Source organism: Paramisgurnus dabryanus, chromosome 17, assembly GCF_030506205.2.
Source record: "Paramisgurnus dabryanus chromosome 17, PD_genome_1.1, whole genome shotgun sequence".
Taxonomy (NCBI): domain Eukaryota; kingdom Metazoa; phylum Chordata; class Actinopteri; order Cypriniformes; family Cobitidae; genus Paramisgurnus; species Paramisgurnus dabryanus.
Genome location: NC_133353.1, coordinates 36,155,010 through 36,172,270, shown reverse-complemented (window position 1 = coordinate 36,172,270; position 17,261 = coordinate 36,155,010). Strand labels below are relative to the sequence as shown.

At 39.8% G+C, this 17,261-nt stretch overlaps 1 protein-coding gene across 2 annotated transcripts in view; it reads left to right on the top strand.

Annotated features, from left to right (window-relative positions):
* The window catches only part of numb (NUMB endocytic adaptor protein), a 67,803-nt gene that overhangs the window by 28,378 nt on the left and 22,164 nt on the right, over positions 1–17,261 (top strand). The window lies entirely within an intron of this gene.

Sequence of the window (17,261 nt, the reverse complement as noted above, 5' to 3'; positions counted from 1 at the left end):
TGATGTTAGCATGATTAGCATGAAGCTAGCATGATGTTAGCATGATTAGCATGAAGCTAGCATGAGGCTAGCACAATTAGCATGAAGTAAGCATAGGTTAGCATGATTAGCATGAAGCTAACATGATTTAACGTGAAATTAGCATGATTAGCATGATGCTAGCATGATTAGCATGATGCTAGCATGATTAGCATGAAGCTAGCACTATTTAGTGTGCAGCTAACAAGATTTAACATGAAGTTAGCATGATTTAGCATGAAGTTAGCATGATTTAGCATGAAGTTATCAAGATTTATCATGAAATTAGCATAAAGCTAGCATGAAGCTAGTATGACATAGCATGGAGCTAGCATGACGCTAACATGACCCAAAGACCCAACCCCCATGTCTCTATGATGTTCAGATCCAGAGATATAAGGCTTTGTTTATTATGTTGCTAGGGTGTTCATATTTGGTTGCTAGGGGCGTGGCTTAATACCTCAATAAGAATCCTAAGAGACTGATTGGATGCCTGAGTAAAATGAGCCCACCCCTATGTCTCTATGACACTCTTGTGCAAAGATATGCATCTGGGCTTTTTATAATGGTAGTCTATGGGAGATGTTGCTAGGGTACCCAAAATTGTTGCTAGGGGCGTGGCTTAATAGCTCTGTGGTGATCCTAAGAGACTGATTGGTTGCCTGAGTAAAATGAGCCCACCCCCATGTCTCTGCGACACTCTAAAGTGAAGATATGCCATCTGGGACGTTTTTATTCCCTTTTATGGGCATGTTTCCTGCCCCATTATAAGTCAATGGGAAATTTTGGGGGCCTCTTACACCCCAGGGGTACAGCTTACACCCCATTGTGAGGTATGTTCTTACACAGCCTGTCAGCCTCCTTAAATGTGATAAGCCACAAGTTTCTACAAGTTTCTCACTCACAGCTATGACCCGTCAAAGTTTGTCTCAATGTTAAATCAATGGAAATTTTGGGGTGTTCGAGCCCCCCGTTTAGGAATTTGGAAGGTCCCATCAGTTAGAAAAGATATAGCACACTAAGTCAGACCAGTCTGAAGGTCTGTGGAAAATTTGGTGCATGTAGCTTGAAAGCCCTAGGACGAGTTAGTGTCAGAAATTTTGGGGTAGAATAATAAGATATAAGTTTAATAGCAATAACAATATATTGGCTTTTTCAAAGCCAACATAATAATAAGTTTAAAAGCAATAACAGTATGTTGGCTTTTTCAAGCCAACATAATAAGTTTAAAAGCAATAACAGTATGTTGGCTTTTTCAAGCCAACATAATAAGCTTAGATACAATAACAGTATGTTGGCTTTGTCAAGCCAACATAATAATAATAATAATAAGCTTAGATCGAAGAACAGTATGTTGGCTTTGTCAAGCCAACATAATTATTGTGCTGATTTTCTTACCACTGCATAATTTTAACTATATTTATAAAAGCTGCACTGATATGGGTTTTTTCCTAATGACTTTACGTTAGACTTTACATATTTTACCGTACACATTGTATTACCGTGCATGCATGTCTGCTTATAAACAAAAAAAGGTTTATTCATGTTTGTATATGATATATACATTTCCAAAAAATTTAAACACTTATTTGGTTAATAATTGCTGAAATATATCTGAGGTAATATATAATTTAATGTACAGTACTGTGCAAAAGTCTTAGGCCACCATACCAGAATTAGATTTGTGGTTTTTGCGAGTTATAGTGATCATATATAATTGTTTCTCAGTCTCTTTAATAGAATACATCCAGAAAATACAGGAAATGTGTATATAAAAAATGTAAACTAATGTGTGTAGTTTTTAGGGTAAACTCCCCTTCCACTTGGGCAATAGGAGGTAACTGCAGGATCTTTTAAACCTAAATAAAATTAAATCCTATATTTTTTTACTTCATTCTGCTCAAAAACACTCAAGTTGTTTTTAGTGCCAAGAGAGGTCACACTAAACACAGACGATGTCTAAAGAAGACATTTAGTTTTGAAAATAAATTTTTCCTGTATTTTATTTTTGTATCGTAATAAAATAGATTGTACAGTTCTGTAACGTTTTTCTGCGTTTTCATTTTAGCTGTTCTTGTGCTCCCCCTTGTGGCCGTTTACCAGCTGAGGTGTGTTTGACTGTGAGAGACGTCGCATCCAAATACAAACATGCCCGGCCTATACTATAATCCCAATACTGTGATTGACAAGTTTATGTGTAGGCATTGAAAATGCAAATGCAAAGGGAATTGCGATTTCATTTTAGATTTGTCAGGATCCGTATGCGACGCCAGAGGAAGTGAAATTGCAAATGGTAAATTTGCCAACTTTGCTTTTCCTTTTAAAATTTGGCATATATTGTACGTTCACGTAAACGGAAATGCGAATGGTTTGCATTTGTGTTTGAATTATGTCACAGTTTTTACACGCACAAGTAGGAAACGCAATTGCAAATACAATTTGCAATTCCTTTTTAATATTGTCCGCAAAATCATTCCATACCATTGCAACCCTAGTGCTGGTTGCTGTTTGATTGTGTCATTGATACATTTATTCTGTTTTTTCACTTGCTTGGGCCGAATGCCGAAAATTAATTTTTTGCTATTTTCGGCTGAGTAATTTCAGTTGCCGAACATTTGGTGCATCCCTAACAAAATCATCACTCCTGAGATGCTTGTGAATACTTTTATTTCAGTAAGACACATATAATAAGCTGTACATCACAAATAGAAATGGGATTTTTATCAAATGAATGTGCATTACGTGGAGCTATATGACCTTGTTGCTGTCTTTTCTCAAATGTGCTGTAAGCTTGGTGAGGGATTTAAGTCTGTTTGAAGCCTTGCTTGAAATCTTCCCTTGAGACGCAAACCGAGACTGATTTGAGTTTCATTCAGCAATCTTTAATCTGATATAGCTGCTGTTTATGAGAACGTATATCTTCTAAGCTATCAAAGCACCTGTAAAGTCTGTGCCAGTGGTTATTTATCTTTTTTTTGCTTAGCTGTGATCTTCTCATGCAATACAGTCGCCATTGAGAGACAGAAGAAATTTAATTTTCAATTAAATGTACGAGCCTACAGAGGCCTACGATTGGTTTGAGTCGAGTGTCACTCAGGTGTGATTTAGTGATTCGGGTTGAAAGTTAAATACGCCAAGAGGACTCGAGCGGTTGAACTGGTTAAGCAGGTTGTGATGAAATTCCCTGCGCAGGTTTCAGGTAAAACACTGTGAGTCACGTAAGCTCCTGTTTGTCAGGAATTGGGGAACACAAAACACGAACCCAGATGCGGACGTAACAAAAAAGGAATTTATTGAACAGACGGGGTAAAAACAAGAAAACAAAACCCACGAGGGGGCAAAACAAGACTGGGAAACACGACACTAAACTAACACTAAACTTTAACAACACTAACAATAAACTTCTCAAAACAGAAAACAGGCGATGACAAAATCTAAACTTAATACTCACAGGAACCAACAGGATACGACAAGGCATGAAACAAGACGAACGTGCACTAGACAACAAACACAAGGACTCTTAAATAGGGAGAAAGTAAATTACATACAGCTGAAAATAATCACGAGTAAGGGATCGGGGAAAAAGTGACGAGACCCGGGAAATGCGTGGTCGAAATAAACCAATACTACAACCACACACTTCCCACATAGAACATATGTACTGTCAGAACCCTGCCATGCTAAACTAGACTAAAATACCAACAGGATCCGGCAGGATTCTGACAGTACGCCCCCCTCCAAAAGGCGGCTACTAGACGCCTTCGAAGGGGGAACACTAAACACGGGACAAGACGGACTGCATACATGACACGAACCATGAAAACATGACAAATAACATTAGGGGCAAACAAGACATAACAATGACTGGATTGGGATGGGACAATAAAAATAATAAACAAGGGAGGGGGGGGTGGGGGAACACAAAAGTTCATAGGGGGTGGTCCAGGGTGGGAGGGTGGGGAAAGAGTCTGGGTGGACTTCGGGAGAGTCCCGGGATGACCATGGCCAAAAATGGCAAAGTCTGGCTGGGGTGGCGCTGACTGCGCCCACGGCTGGGGTTGCGCTGGCTGCGCCCACGGCTGGGGTTGCGCTGGCTGCGCCCACGGCTGGGGTTGCGCTGGCTGCGCCCACGGCTGGGGTTGCGCTGGCTGCGCCCACGGCTGGGGTTGCGCTGGCTGCGCACACGGCTGGGGTTGCGCTGGCTGCGCACACGGCTGCGCACAAGGCTGGGGTTGCGCTGGCGGCGCACATGGCTGGGGCTGCGCTGGCGTCTGCGTCGAAGCCTCTGGGCGTTCTGGACGCTCTAGCGGCTGCGTCGACGGCTCTGGGCGCTCTGGACGCTCTGGCGGCTGCGGCTGCGTCGACGGCTCTGGGCGCTCTGGACGCTCTGGCGGCTGCGTCGACGGCTCTGGGCGCTCTAGACGCTCTGGCGGCTGCGTCGACGGCTCTGGGCGCTCTAGACGCTCTGGCGGCTGCGTCGACGGCTCTAGACGCTCTGGACGCTCTGGCGGCTGCGTCGACGGCTCTGGGCGCTCTGGACGCTCTGGACGCTCTGGCGGCTGCGTCGACGGCTCTAGGCGCTCTGGATGCTCTGGCGGCTGCGTCGACGGCTCTGGGCGCTCTGGAGGCTGCGTCGACGGCTCTGGGCGCTCTAGACGCTCAGGCGGCTGCGTTGACGGCTCTGGGCGCTCTGGACGCTCTGGCGGCTGCGTCGACGGCTCTGGGCGCTCTGGACGCTCTGGCGGCTGGGTGAGATCCCCCTTCCTCCTGTTCTTCCTTCGAGGTCGCGGAGCAGATAGAGGATGTGGTGGTGCTCTTAAGTCGGAGGAGGACCCCCCAGACGAAGACTCCCAGGAGATCCTCCTCTCACGCTTCCCTCGAAGGGACGGAGGCGGGGAGCGGCTCTCTGGAGCCAGAGGAGAGAGTTCAGGGTCGCCGAACCCCCACATCCCGACGGTCCTTCCCTCCCGGATGGGCGGGAGTCGATGGGGTTCGGCGGTTCGGGTCGGGTTCCACCTGACGTTGGCTACGGGTCCGCATACGAGCGGGTCATAAGACTCGTAACCCGACTCGTATGCGGGGCGGCAACCCTTTCCCCGTCTCGCCAGGCGAGTACCGGTGTACATGTCCGCTGGGTTCTTTTCTGGCACGTTCGTTCTGTCAGGAATTGGGGAACACAAAACACGAACCCAGATGCGGACGTAACAAAAAAGGAATTTATTGAACAGACGGGGTAAAAACAAGAAAACAAAACCCACGAGGGGGCAAAACAAGACTGGGAAACACGACACTAAACTAACACTAAACTTTAACAACACTAACAATAAACTTCTCAAAACAGAAAACAGGCGATGACAAAATCTAAACTTAATACTCACAGGAACCAACAGGATACGACAAGGCATGAAACAAGACGAACGTGCACTAGACAACAAACACAAGGACTCTTAAATAGGGAGAAAGTAAATTACATACAGCTGAAAATAATCACGAGTAAGGGATCGGGGAAAAAGTGACGAGACCCGGGAAATGCGTGGTCGAAATAAACCAATACTACAACCACACACTTCCCACATAGAACATATGTACTGTCAGAACCCTGCCATGCTAAACTAGACTAAAATACCAACAGGATCCGGCAGGATTCTGACACTGTTACTCAGTATTGTCTTTCAGACAGGAAGAACGTCTTACACCCTGGAGCTTCTCTTTATCTGATTTTATTGAATTTGATTTGTTCCCTTTATATTACCTGAATGCTTGGAGAAAGGAAACAATTAGATTACTTCTTACACAAAACCTGACTTTCTGAACCTGCACGTATTAAGTTCTTTATTGAGTCACATTTCACCCTGAAATCAACAGGAATGATTTGCATTATATTATTTTCTTACAAATATTTGTAAAATATTCAGTTTCTTGTAATGCAGTGTTTATTTTTACTGTATCACAATAAAAACACAATAATTCTTTAAAATAAAATACTTTACCGTTTCCCACATTACAGTAGCTTACTTAGAAAGGAAAAATATACCAAATCAAAACTATTTTACAGTAAACAACAAGTTTTGTGTCTTTCAGAAAACTCATTTTTGTTTTTTCTTTAGATGTTTGTGTGAAATATGATCCAGACACATTTACTCGTGTGTAATCAGACATTTTTTCTTCAATTGAGTGAATGGCCCATTGTAATATGAAAGGATTAGGTGGCCTGCTGGTTTCAGGGAGGGAGGTTCATGCTGGATGTGTCTGTGATTTTAGTCACAGGTTTCAGATGTTTGTTCCTGGACTGTCAGTCTGAATAAAACATGAGCGGAGGAGCTCTGGTTTCAGCAGACTTCCAATAACTTTACAGTCGACTCTTACAGCACTCTGAATTAAAGATAACCTCTAAGTGATTTCAATCTAAGGGTCACTGACTTTCAATATATTTTTACAGCGGATAACAGGAACAAGTTTTTTTTACGTTATTTGGTGTCACCTTTCCTCACTTCAGTTTAGAGGACAAATAATTTTATATGCCATTTAAAAGTCGCCAAACAACACTTGTTCAAGGATTTGCAATGATGCACTTAATAGCATGTGAACTTTAAAAAGCTTTCTGTGTGTGTCTGTGTGTGTAAAGCATTCAAGTTAGTATAGTAAAAGTTTATGAAGAAATATTTTAATATTGGCTTGATCCTTAATATGTTGTAGAGTCTACACCATTTATCTGCTGCAGATTCTTCTCACATTATTGCATTAACATCTGTTTTTCAAGCAATGTCATTGCGTACATTTATGATATATTGTTATTATGGCTACAAAATAAATAAACTTTGAAATAAGTGTTTATATAAATAATTTTGACAATTAAAAAAAATAGATTTAATTGCGCAACAGCATTGCATTCCAAGCACTTCAAAGAAACTCAAATTGGATTTAAAGGCTGCTTTGTTTGTTCTTATTATAAAAAAAACCCTTAATCACAAAATTTGTTAAAATATGTGTACAGTTACGGTTAGGGGTGTGATGGATCACAAAACTCACGGTTGGGATCAAATTACAGTTTTTGAGGCACAGATCAGAAAATTTTTTCGGATCAGCAAAAAAGGGCTACGTTGTTTTTCATTACTCTATTGGCCAAATGTATTTTAATGGACTACAGTATGAGACACAGTAGCGCAACACACTAAAGTTTACACATTTTTTAAAGGGATAGGGATGATAACTTCTATTTGGAGTTGGACTCCACACATGTTGCTGTATGTGTACAGAAAGCTGCTCACTTTAGCGCCTTGTAGTTAAATTGTTTAAGATCACTCGAATGTTAACATTTGCAAGCAGGGGCGTTGCACAAGATCTTGGGCCCTATGCATAGGCAGTCCTGATGGGCCCCCATGCCCCACCCCATAATATATTTTAGAGTAGGGATGCTCATATCAGTTAATTTTCCCGACCGACAACCGTAGCTTCTAAACCGAACATTAACCGTTAACTGATAAGATTTTAATATGAAATTGTCATTGAGTAAAAATACAGTTGACGGTTGTCTGTGAACTAGTAAAAACAAAACATTTAATTTGAACGTGCAAACAGCAGCCACAGATCAACAACAGAACCAGGATTCATACATTATTAGATATTCACGCAACATTACCTTATTAAAAAGCACGCGATCGGTCCAGTAGATTAATATCCAAAGGACAGATTGTCTCCGTTTCATCTACCACAGTGGATCTTTTCTAAAGCAGGACGCTTTTCAGAAAGTTTTGGTTTTGCGTCGTCTTTGGTTTTACGTCGTGCAAACAGCAGCCACAGATCAAAAACAGAACCAGGATTCATACATTATCAGATATTCACGCAACATACCTTGTTAAAAAGCACGCGATCGGTCCAGTGGATTAATATCCAAATGGCAGATTGTCTCCGTTTCATCTACCACAGTGGTCATTTCTAAAGCAGGACGCTTTTCAGAAAGTTTTGGTTTTGCGTCGTCTTTCTCCGTTTGTCCAAAAAGAGCTAGATGTTTATGGTTAGGGTCAGATGCCATCAGCGAACGTCTGTCCGGATGTGCGCAGACGGACCGCGTCATCTTGCGCGGACACGCACGCGTCTCCGTTCAGCTTCCAAACACGCATACAAATGATTTCTCATACAAATGATTACTTTATCAGACCGTCAGGGCAGCAATAATTTGTGTCATTTACAGGACATTCACAAATTAAAGATAGAAAAGTGGCGAAATGTCTGTCGGCTCATGGCGACACACACCATGTATTAACAAATATTTTTTATTTTAACTGATAATGTTAATCGGTCATAATTTCTTACCTTCGGTTAACGGTTAAACGGTCAATGTGAACATCCCTATTTTAGAGTTTTCAAGGGCCCTCTCTTCCTTTGGGGCCCTGGTAATCAGTACTGGTTTTACCCCCAGTCCGACGCCCCTGTTTGCAAGCTTTGAAACAAGTGCCCTATTCATTCCCTATTTCAATTTGTTTATTAATCCGTGAAAAGTGGGCGGATCACCGATCAACTTCGATCCGGTACAGAACTAGTTACGGTATATTTAAGTAACAGAATGTCAGTGGATATAAATGTGCGTGTGCTTATGTGAGAGATTGCATGAGTTGTTTGTGTAGTGTATAAGTGTACAAAAAAGTTTATCACAAAGTTCAGAAGCAGCCGGTATACCACTGCAAATCTTGGTTGAAGGTCCAACATCAGCCTGTTTTAGTTGCATTATAGGGGTGTGAACAGCATCAGCAAACAGTATTTGTGATATACTCATTCATTCCTTAAAAAAATTCATCTGATAAAAGCAAAAATACTCAGACACATGAGAGTTTGTGTGTGTAAACTGTGATTGTAAAAAGCTGATTCGCTCTTTAAGTCCGTGTCAGCTTTTTAAAGCACCAGAGTGAGGAAACTGGGTCAGTGTGCGTCATTTAGCAGCTATAAATTGAATCCACTTTCTCATTCATCCCTGAAGGTATAAGGATCAACCAAAGCTTTCTGCCATTTTTATTTGTGTGTATCCAGTATGATATAATCATATATTAACATGATTTACGTTTCGGGGACCATATGGTTATTATCATTCTCGTTTTTAATGGAAGTGGTGTTTAGAGGCTTTTGCATCTGAGCTCCTCAATTTTGTTCTTTTCCGTTTTAAAGTTGAGATGTTGAACAGGAACTGTCCTGTTTTATGTTAAAAGATGTGTGCGTCAACTAACTTCCGATGAATTCAGATGAAGTCGTGAGTGTCATAGTGGATGTGTACAGACCTGCGTAACACAGATAACGGTGAACCCGGTGAGGGCCATAAACATGCATTCACTTTCATTTAGATATGCAAATGTTTTTGTCTTTCAGAGCTTTTTAATGTGACACACAAATGCTTTATCTGTTCTTCCATGTATCCATCTCTGTCCCCACATTAGTAGAGTAATGGTTGGCAAGGCCCATAATGACATTTTAGCTTGCCAGACAAAAAAGTGGTCATTGAGAAATTTGACTGGTAAACATTTCCATCTATCAGCCGGACTGATTTCTTCCCCTTTGGCGCATGAAAGGCTTGGATACGCACAAGATCCCTTATAAAGTGGTATGAATAACTGGACTGGTAGCTCAGCCCAGAGGTTGTTAAATTGGATCCTGTTAGGCCTGATTTTTTTCACAATGATCTTTCCGTAAGCTGTTAAATTTCCTGGTTTCTTCCCTGTAATAATTGTGCTTTGCATAAAGAATATATTTGCAAACAAAAAGCACCAGACAGTTGCACTATTTTCAGCTGTGTTCTTGAGAGTTTTACTTGAAAAAAGAATAAAGCAGACTCGAGCTGTGATCCTGAACCCAGTGAACATGAGACTGCAGCCTTCAAAGATCGTCTGTTCTCTTGATCTTAAACACAGCACACATTCACAGGTGACTGCACACAGAGGCACAATTTGTTAATGTGAAGTGTCACTTGGTTTCTTTGGATTTGTGTGGATTTAGCCAATCGGAGTCATTAGTGGAATTAACACCGATGAAGACATGACAGACCCACTGAGAGCCTCTCTGAGTCTCTCTCTCTCTTTTTCTCTGTTTCAATTTAAGGTACTTTATTCATTGTGTTTAGTTATAATATTGCCAAAGCATTGTACATAAAACAGTTAATGACAAAAAAAAGAATTAAAAACATTACATAAATAATATTAAGAAATCATAAGAAAGATGAAAATCGAGATGCAGCAATATGAAAAATTTCCACCGATGGCCGATTATTCATACTGATACCTGCTGATACTGATAGTATAGTAAATAGTAATTCTAAAGATTAACTTATGTGAATGTTATCCATTTATTTAATGACAATTAATATTGAACATTAAACTAGTGATTTTTTTTACATTTTCTATACACAGAGCTCAAATGTATTGCATTTTCCTGTTCCCTTTTTATTGACAGAATATATCGGCCATGACTACTGGCTGGATGCACCGATATATCGACCAATAATCAGCTTTGGCTGGTAAAAGCAATTTTTCTCAGCAGTTATTGTTCGATGCTGGTTATTGGTCGATATATTACTGCAGTTCTTGATGAAAGGGTGCTGTATGTGTAGATGGATTGGGTTTGATTTTGTTCTTTTGAAGGTAGTGGTTTGTTTCTGAACAATACATTTGGCAGCTGATTGATTCCCTTTTGAAAAGCTGGAAAATCGTGGCATGAGGTTGAAGATTTTGTCTCTCTCACTTTTTTATATTTACCACATTTACTCTCCCTTACTCGCCGTATTGTGGAGTTTGAATCGATCTGACAGCAGATGTCTCATGAGCATTATTATTAAACTGCAGGAATCGTTCTCTGTCAGACAGTCAGTAGATCATGTTGGTTATTCAACAAGTAAACCAAGAATAACCTGATGTCTTAGAGATTTATTTTGTATGTGGCTTGCAAATGAACACATTTTCCTTATACATTGCTGTTGAATCTAGCTGGCATAAGTAATGGGAAAACGTAAAGGCAATGGTTGTTATCACAGAAATAACCCCAGACAATGTGATCTGTGAAGTATCACACTGTTGGGGCTTATTTCACAATAACAACCGGCTGCCTGTACATTATCCCGCTTATAACACAGCTTTTTACTTCTGAAGCCATTGAAACACAAACAACAGTGCTAAATTCACGCGCTGTTTCTTTGTGAGAGGAGCGCGCAAGCTGCATTTCCACTGCTCATTAAGCTCATGAACATTATTACTGCTTTATTGGCCTTAAATACACATGTGTATCAAAAAGTTTCCTCATAAACACAATGATTTAGGTCTTAAGTGAAAGTAAAACAGTTAAAAAAGCTAACGCACGTGTAACAGTATATTGGGTCCGGAGTGACTTTGGTGTTAAGGGGGAAGTTACCAAATTTTACTCCTGTCTGTCACTCATGTTAATCAAACAGTATTGAGAGAAAATCTCACTGCTCTTGACTTAATCACTTTTTTACCTTTAATAAGATATATTATTATCCTTATTTCATCACTAACTGTTTATCTTCAGTGAGCTAGAGTTTTGTTTGTTTTTTGTCTTCCTTTTTATGCTAAGTTTTTTATGAGAATTATGTAACCTGTTAATAACATAAAGACCTTATAAACTCTACCCTGATATATATTGTTATCATGATATTAAATTAATCCTATTGTTTTATAAGATTTTGGTCATATCTCCCACCCCTAATGTCATATATGTTATTAAAAGACATATTTATATTTCATTTTTGTGTAATATTAAACTGTACCCGTCAAAATGATTTGCAGCATCCGGGTTACCATGGGTTATTTGTTTTGAGTAGTTATCTGGGAATAACAAATTGCCAATCAGAATCAAGCATTCCAACCAGCTGTGTAATAAGACATAATAATATTTCTTTTTTTCTCAAAATGAAGCTGATTACATAATAGCAATTAGTTTTTGAGGAATTGAACAAGTTGTTTACAATTACAAATATTTGCAAGTCCTATTTGTGTGGGGTTATATTTGCAAGTACCAAATGTGGGTTAATGCAGGTGCATTAATATGCTTGTAGTTTCTGTATTGCCAGAAGCACCCAATGCAAATGCAATGATCATCAGCATTTAAATGCTTTACACAAACCTCCAGAGGAGCTCTAAGAGTTCAGCTTGAGATTATTTCATTATAGTCTGTTAAGAAATCTGACTGGATAGTTAGTTAAAATTTGTGGCTGATAGGGTTAAAGGATAATTTTAGGACCCTGGACTACATATTTCAGGCTATAATTATATCTCATTTTTGACTTGCATTGAGTGTGGCTGTGAAAATGTTTTGCATTTGCAGCACTAAATGACATTAATGGTGTTCATAATTAATAGTGTTAATGGTTTATAAATAGAGAAGTGTGAAATGCTCAGTGAAGACGCTTTTTGTGTGTGTGGATTTGCTCTGCTTGGCTGTAATTGTGTGTTTCTAAAAGCGGCTGTTTGTCAGGACTGGTAAAGAAATGGAGCAGCTCTTACACAACATTCAGCATTCAGGCCAGCTTCCCTCCTCCCATTCAATCCTTTTCACTTCATCTTTATCAGCTTCCTGTTACCTAATATAACACTTGATGATGGAACCAAAAGTGCTAAAATGCTAACTTGCTTCCGGGGTTTGCCAACAAAAATATGTCATCCTGCGACACTCTATAAAAACTAAACAGGGTGTGGCCAATTGAATTTAAATGGAACAAATTCATATATATATATATATATATATGTATATGTATATATATGTATATATGTATATATATGTATATATGTATATATATATGTGTTTTGACCAATCTTGGTGTAAATATTAATATTCAAGCATGGATACGGTTAGGGCATACTCATGTAATGGGGCGTACACGCCAAATGCGAATTCAATCATGCGACTACATGCAAAGATAAGCACAAGATGCGATGTGAATTGGGTGGCACGGTTGCTGGGACAAAATGTGCTATTTGCCTCAAATGTGTCTTTAGTGCAAGTTGAACTAAAACAAAAAATGTGCATGACAAAGTTAAATCCTGCGAGTTATCTAGAGCGAGGAATGCGCAGATTTGCGCTTGGTGTGTACGCAGCATAAGAAGTGAAATCAAAATCTATTCTTTTATATCAGATAGCACAAACAATATTGCACATATAGCTCCGAATAAATCATGCCATTTTTCTCAAACTGTCATGAGTCTCTGTTCTTATATAGCTTTAAATTGGTGAGTTTATGTTGTTTGGCGACAGTTTAACAGGTTGATGTTTGAAAGTGACTTGTAGTTCAGATAAGCCTCCTCACATTACTCTGGCTGCGTCCGAAACCGCATACTGTTCAGTAGGTACTGAACGAGATGAAGTACTTAATTACTGACTGTTAGAACAGTAGGTACTGTATAGTATGAATCCTAGTAGTATGAATGCGATTCGGACATACTACATCCACCATGTTGATACATCACGTGACATACGTCGTCATCATGTCATACCAGTGTGAAAACAGCTGCATTCCTGCTTTCGACTTTTTACTTCGTTGCATAACTCTGCTCCTGGGGCATCATGGGATTGTGAAGTGTCCAGTCGTATTCATGCTTCAAGATCTAACCGGAAGTAGTAGGTCATCTGGGTCCTTTTGGCATACTGTTTTTCAAATACTATGTATTCGGACATACTTCTCGCCTCGCCTACTGCTTTTCGCCTACTATATAGTATGGAAGTAGGCGGTTTCAGACGTGTGATGTCTAAGACTCCAGAGCTTACTGTTCATGTAAACAGGACTGAAGATTTAATGATGAGATTGTGATGATGATGTCACTGAAGATGAGATGATGTGATGTGTGGAGGCAGAAGCCTGTAGAGATGTGTCCTCGAATGCACAAACCATCTGACCCAAATACAGACCAGCAGAGAAGACCTACTGAAGTTCTGTTCTTTCTCTCTCTGTCTCTCTCTCTCTCTCTCAGTCTCTCTCTCTCTCTCTCTCTCTCTCTCTCTCTTTCTCATCCTCTGACAGTATGAACAGGATCATTGGCAGCAGATCAGTCTTTTGATCTCAGATACACACAAAGTAATCTCTTGTGCCTATTAACAGTTTTCCTCTTCATTTCCTCTGCTACTCTGAAGTTTTCTCACACTGAAAATAAATATATTGGAAGCCATCAATATTTTATCATAAAACAATGCATTTGTATGAATTTGCTCCCTGGGAACAAATATTTATATCCAGTAGACAGAAAAAGACTTTCTTCTGAGTTCATCCATGTATTGTATAAGTGTTGGGTCACGTTTCTGAGGTCAAGGTTTGGCTGGTAAGCATAAGTAAGGCCCATTTAAGAGGTCTTAGGTTGCGTTTACACCGGCCGCGGTAGGGGCGGCAAAAACATCGCTTCCTGTAATCACGTCACTACTACAGCAAGGTCCTGATTGGTTAACGTGGTGCGAAAATCTGCTGAAGTTCAGAATTTTCAACTTGCACGTTTCCCGTGGCAAAGCTCAATTCGCGCAGAACGTACCACGCATACCGTGTAATCGCGTCTTTGCATTGACTTAACATGTAAATCACCCACGCTTGCCGCCTCTACCGCGGCTGGTGTAAACGCAGCATTATGCTAACACTTTTCGAGAACTACAGCAAACAGCTTGAAGGAACTACAAAGCACTTCCTTGGTAAATTTCACATGTTCAAAAATATGTAATTATTTAAATGTTTAAATATTTCCTGCTGAAGCATGCACAAAAAATAGGAGATGAGGCCTGGTTGAGCTGCTTCAGAAAAGAAGAAGAAGAGTTGGAAAAAACTGGAATCTATGAATGAATATTGCATTATTGTATTTGAATTGGTGCACAAGTATAAAGTAGTCAAGTGTTGACACGATATTGCACAGTAGAATCTTAATGCATGTTTTTACACATCATATAAACTAGTTATTGCACAATAAACAGTAATGTACTGCATACGTATTCAACACAATATTGCACGTTGCACAGTGGGATCAAGTATTGCACATCATATTAAGTTATTGCTTAATATCGAGTAATGAATTGTATGCAATGGGATGCAAACAGATACCTAGTGTTTGATAGTGTAGACTTATTTACTATTTAGTATAGACATAATCTGAGGTCATAGTCTTATTTTGCTATATGGTTATTTTGGTGTATTCATCAACGTGTGCCTGGCAGTGTTGGCTAAAGCCGAAAGTATACTCGGGACGTCCGCATATGCGCGCCGTCCGCATGACGTCATTTTCGTCATTTTCGTCATCAGGAGGGTGCGCGGACGGCCGCGCGGACCGTCCGCGTGCAGCCCAAAATTTGAGACCGCGCGGACAGTGCGCGTACAGTCCGCGTACGACAGCGCATGCGCGTGAAAATATTTAGACAGGACACTCCACTATAAACAATTATACAAAGGAAATAGACAGCATTTGCACACACACTATCGTTTTTCTTCTATAACTTTTACTTCTTCCAAGAACAGAAAGCTGTGGAGCATGTTTGTTTGATTCCTGTTCTTTGTTGTCTTGTTGTTTGTTCTAAACTGTGTTTGCAATGGTGGATCAGTTACTTTTCTTCACCTATCCTAATGTTTTAATGTACTCTAAATGTCACCAAATCAGTGCTGCCCTGACAGCCTGTTAGACTAATAATTTGAATAAGAAATCATTCGTATTGCGTATAGTGTCGAACGCGGCCATCCGCGTGTAGCCGCGGGGACTATACCCGGAAAGCTGCGCGGACGCGTGCGCGCGCGAGCCGGACGCGGACGCGGAAAAAAAGTATACCCGGCCCTTAAATATCAAAGCAATTCACCCTCAAGCAATTCGAGATACATATGGCCATCATCTTTCAGACAAGCACATTTAGAGTTATTTATATACAATTTTCTTGCTCTTCCAAGCTTTATAATGAGAGAAAACAGTGAAAAATATAAAAATTTTAATATCCACTTTTATTCTGTGGCTTTGTGCAAACTTTAAACTAGTGTCATTCTTCTTTGCTAAAAATGCAGATTTACTCTTTACTGTAAATGCACCTGTTTTATTGTACACTGAACAGATATTTGTTTCAATGTCTGTGATATAAGTTGTGTTTTTAGTTCTAGCTGAAGTGTGTCTCAGGTCTGGTGTTTTAGTAGTTTGTTTGTGTGTTTGTCTTTCAAAACGCACATTATACACACAATGCTAATGCTGTATTGTGTTTGAGCAGTTTCTCACTGGCTGTTAATGTGTGTGACCTGACTCACTGATTCAAATGAGACTCGTGATGAAATCTGAGCTGATGTTAAGTTAAAATGAAAATTTTGTTTGGGTTTCTCTTTTTGGAGAATGTCCTGCATGGCTTTAATGAAACCTGTCTGCGGTCTGACACTGCAGGTGACTCTGTGTGCATGACCACTGTTTTTGTGTCAGCTATGATTGTATGTGTAAACAAAGTATAGGATTACTGGTATGAGCATGTACCAGGTCAGAACACACTGATGTAAGTTGTGTGGTTACTTTGAGACCATCATAAATATCTGACGGAGATGATGTGATTTTTCCATACTGTTACAGGTCTGCTTCACTGCTTTTTACTACATAAACATGTGAAAGTTAGACATTTTTGACTGTTGTTTATTTGCAAGGGCCTTATGATACATGGGTCATGATATGATATATTGCAATATATTGTGCTACGATACATAGTACAATACATTTTTATCAAAAAGGAGCTGATAACTGTATACCACCTGGGGTATTCTGTATTGATATCATATTTTGATATCTGTATGTAGGCATGGGCCGATTACCGGTTTCAAGGTATACCGAGGTTTAAAACAGTCAAGGTTTCAAAACCACTAAAATGTTCTGTGACACCGTCTCCAAGGTATGAGCTGTGTTTATACAAAATTCATTAAATCATGAAGTCATGTGATTGATTTGATGTTTACATTTAATATATATTACGAAAATATTATATATGTTTTGAAAGCATATTATAATTTAAAGGCTTTATTGTACCTGGCATTTGAAAATAACACATTTTAGTGTTGCAATGGCAATACCGCAACACCGTGAAACCGTGGTATTTTTGCTAAAGGTTATCATACCGCCAGAATCTTATACCGGCCCATGCCTATCTGTATGTGTATTATTTTGATAACAAACTTTCACTCCAATCTATTAGCTTTTTACACTGCTCTGTTATTGTAAGGTCACTGGGAGTTACATCATTAAAAATGTGATCATAGTCGGTTGCTTTACTTG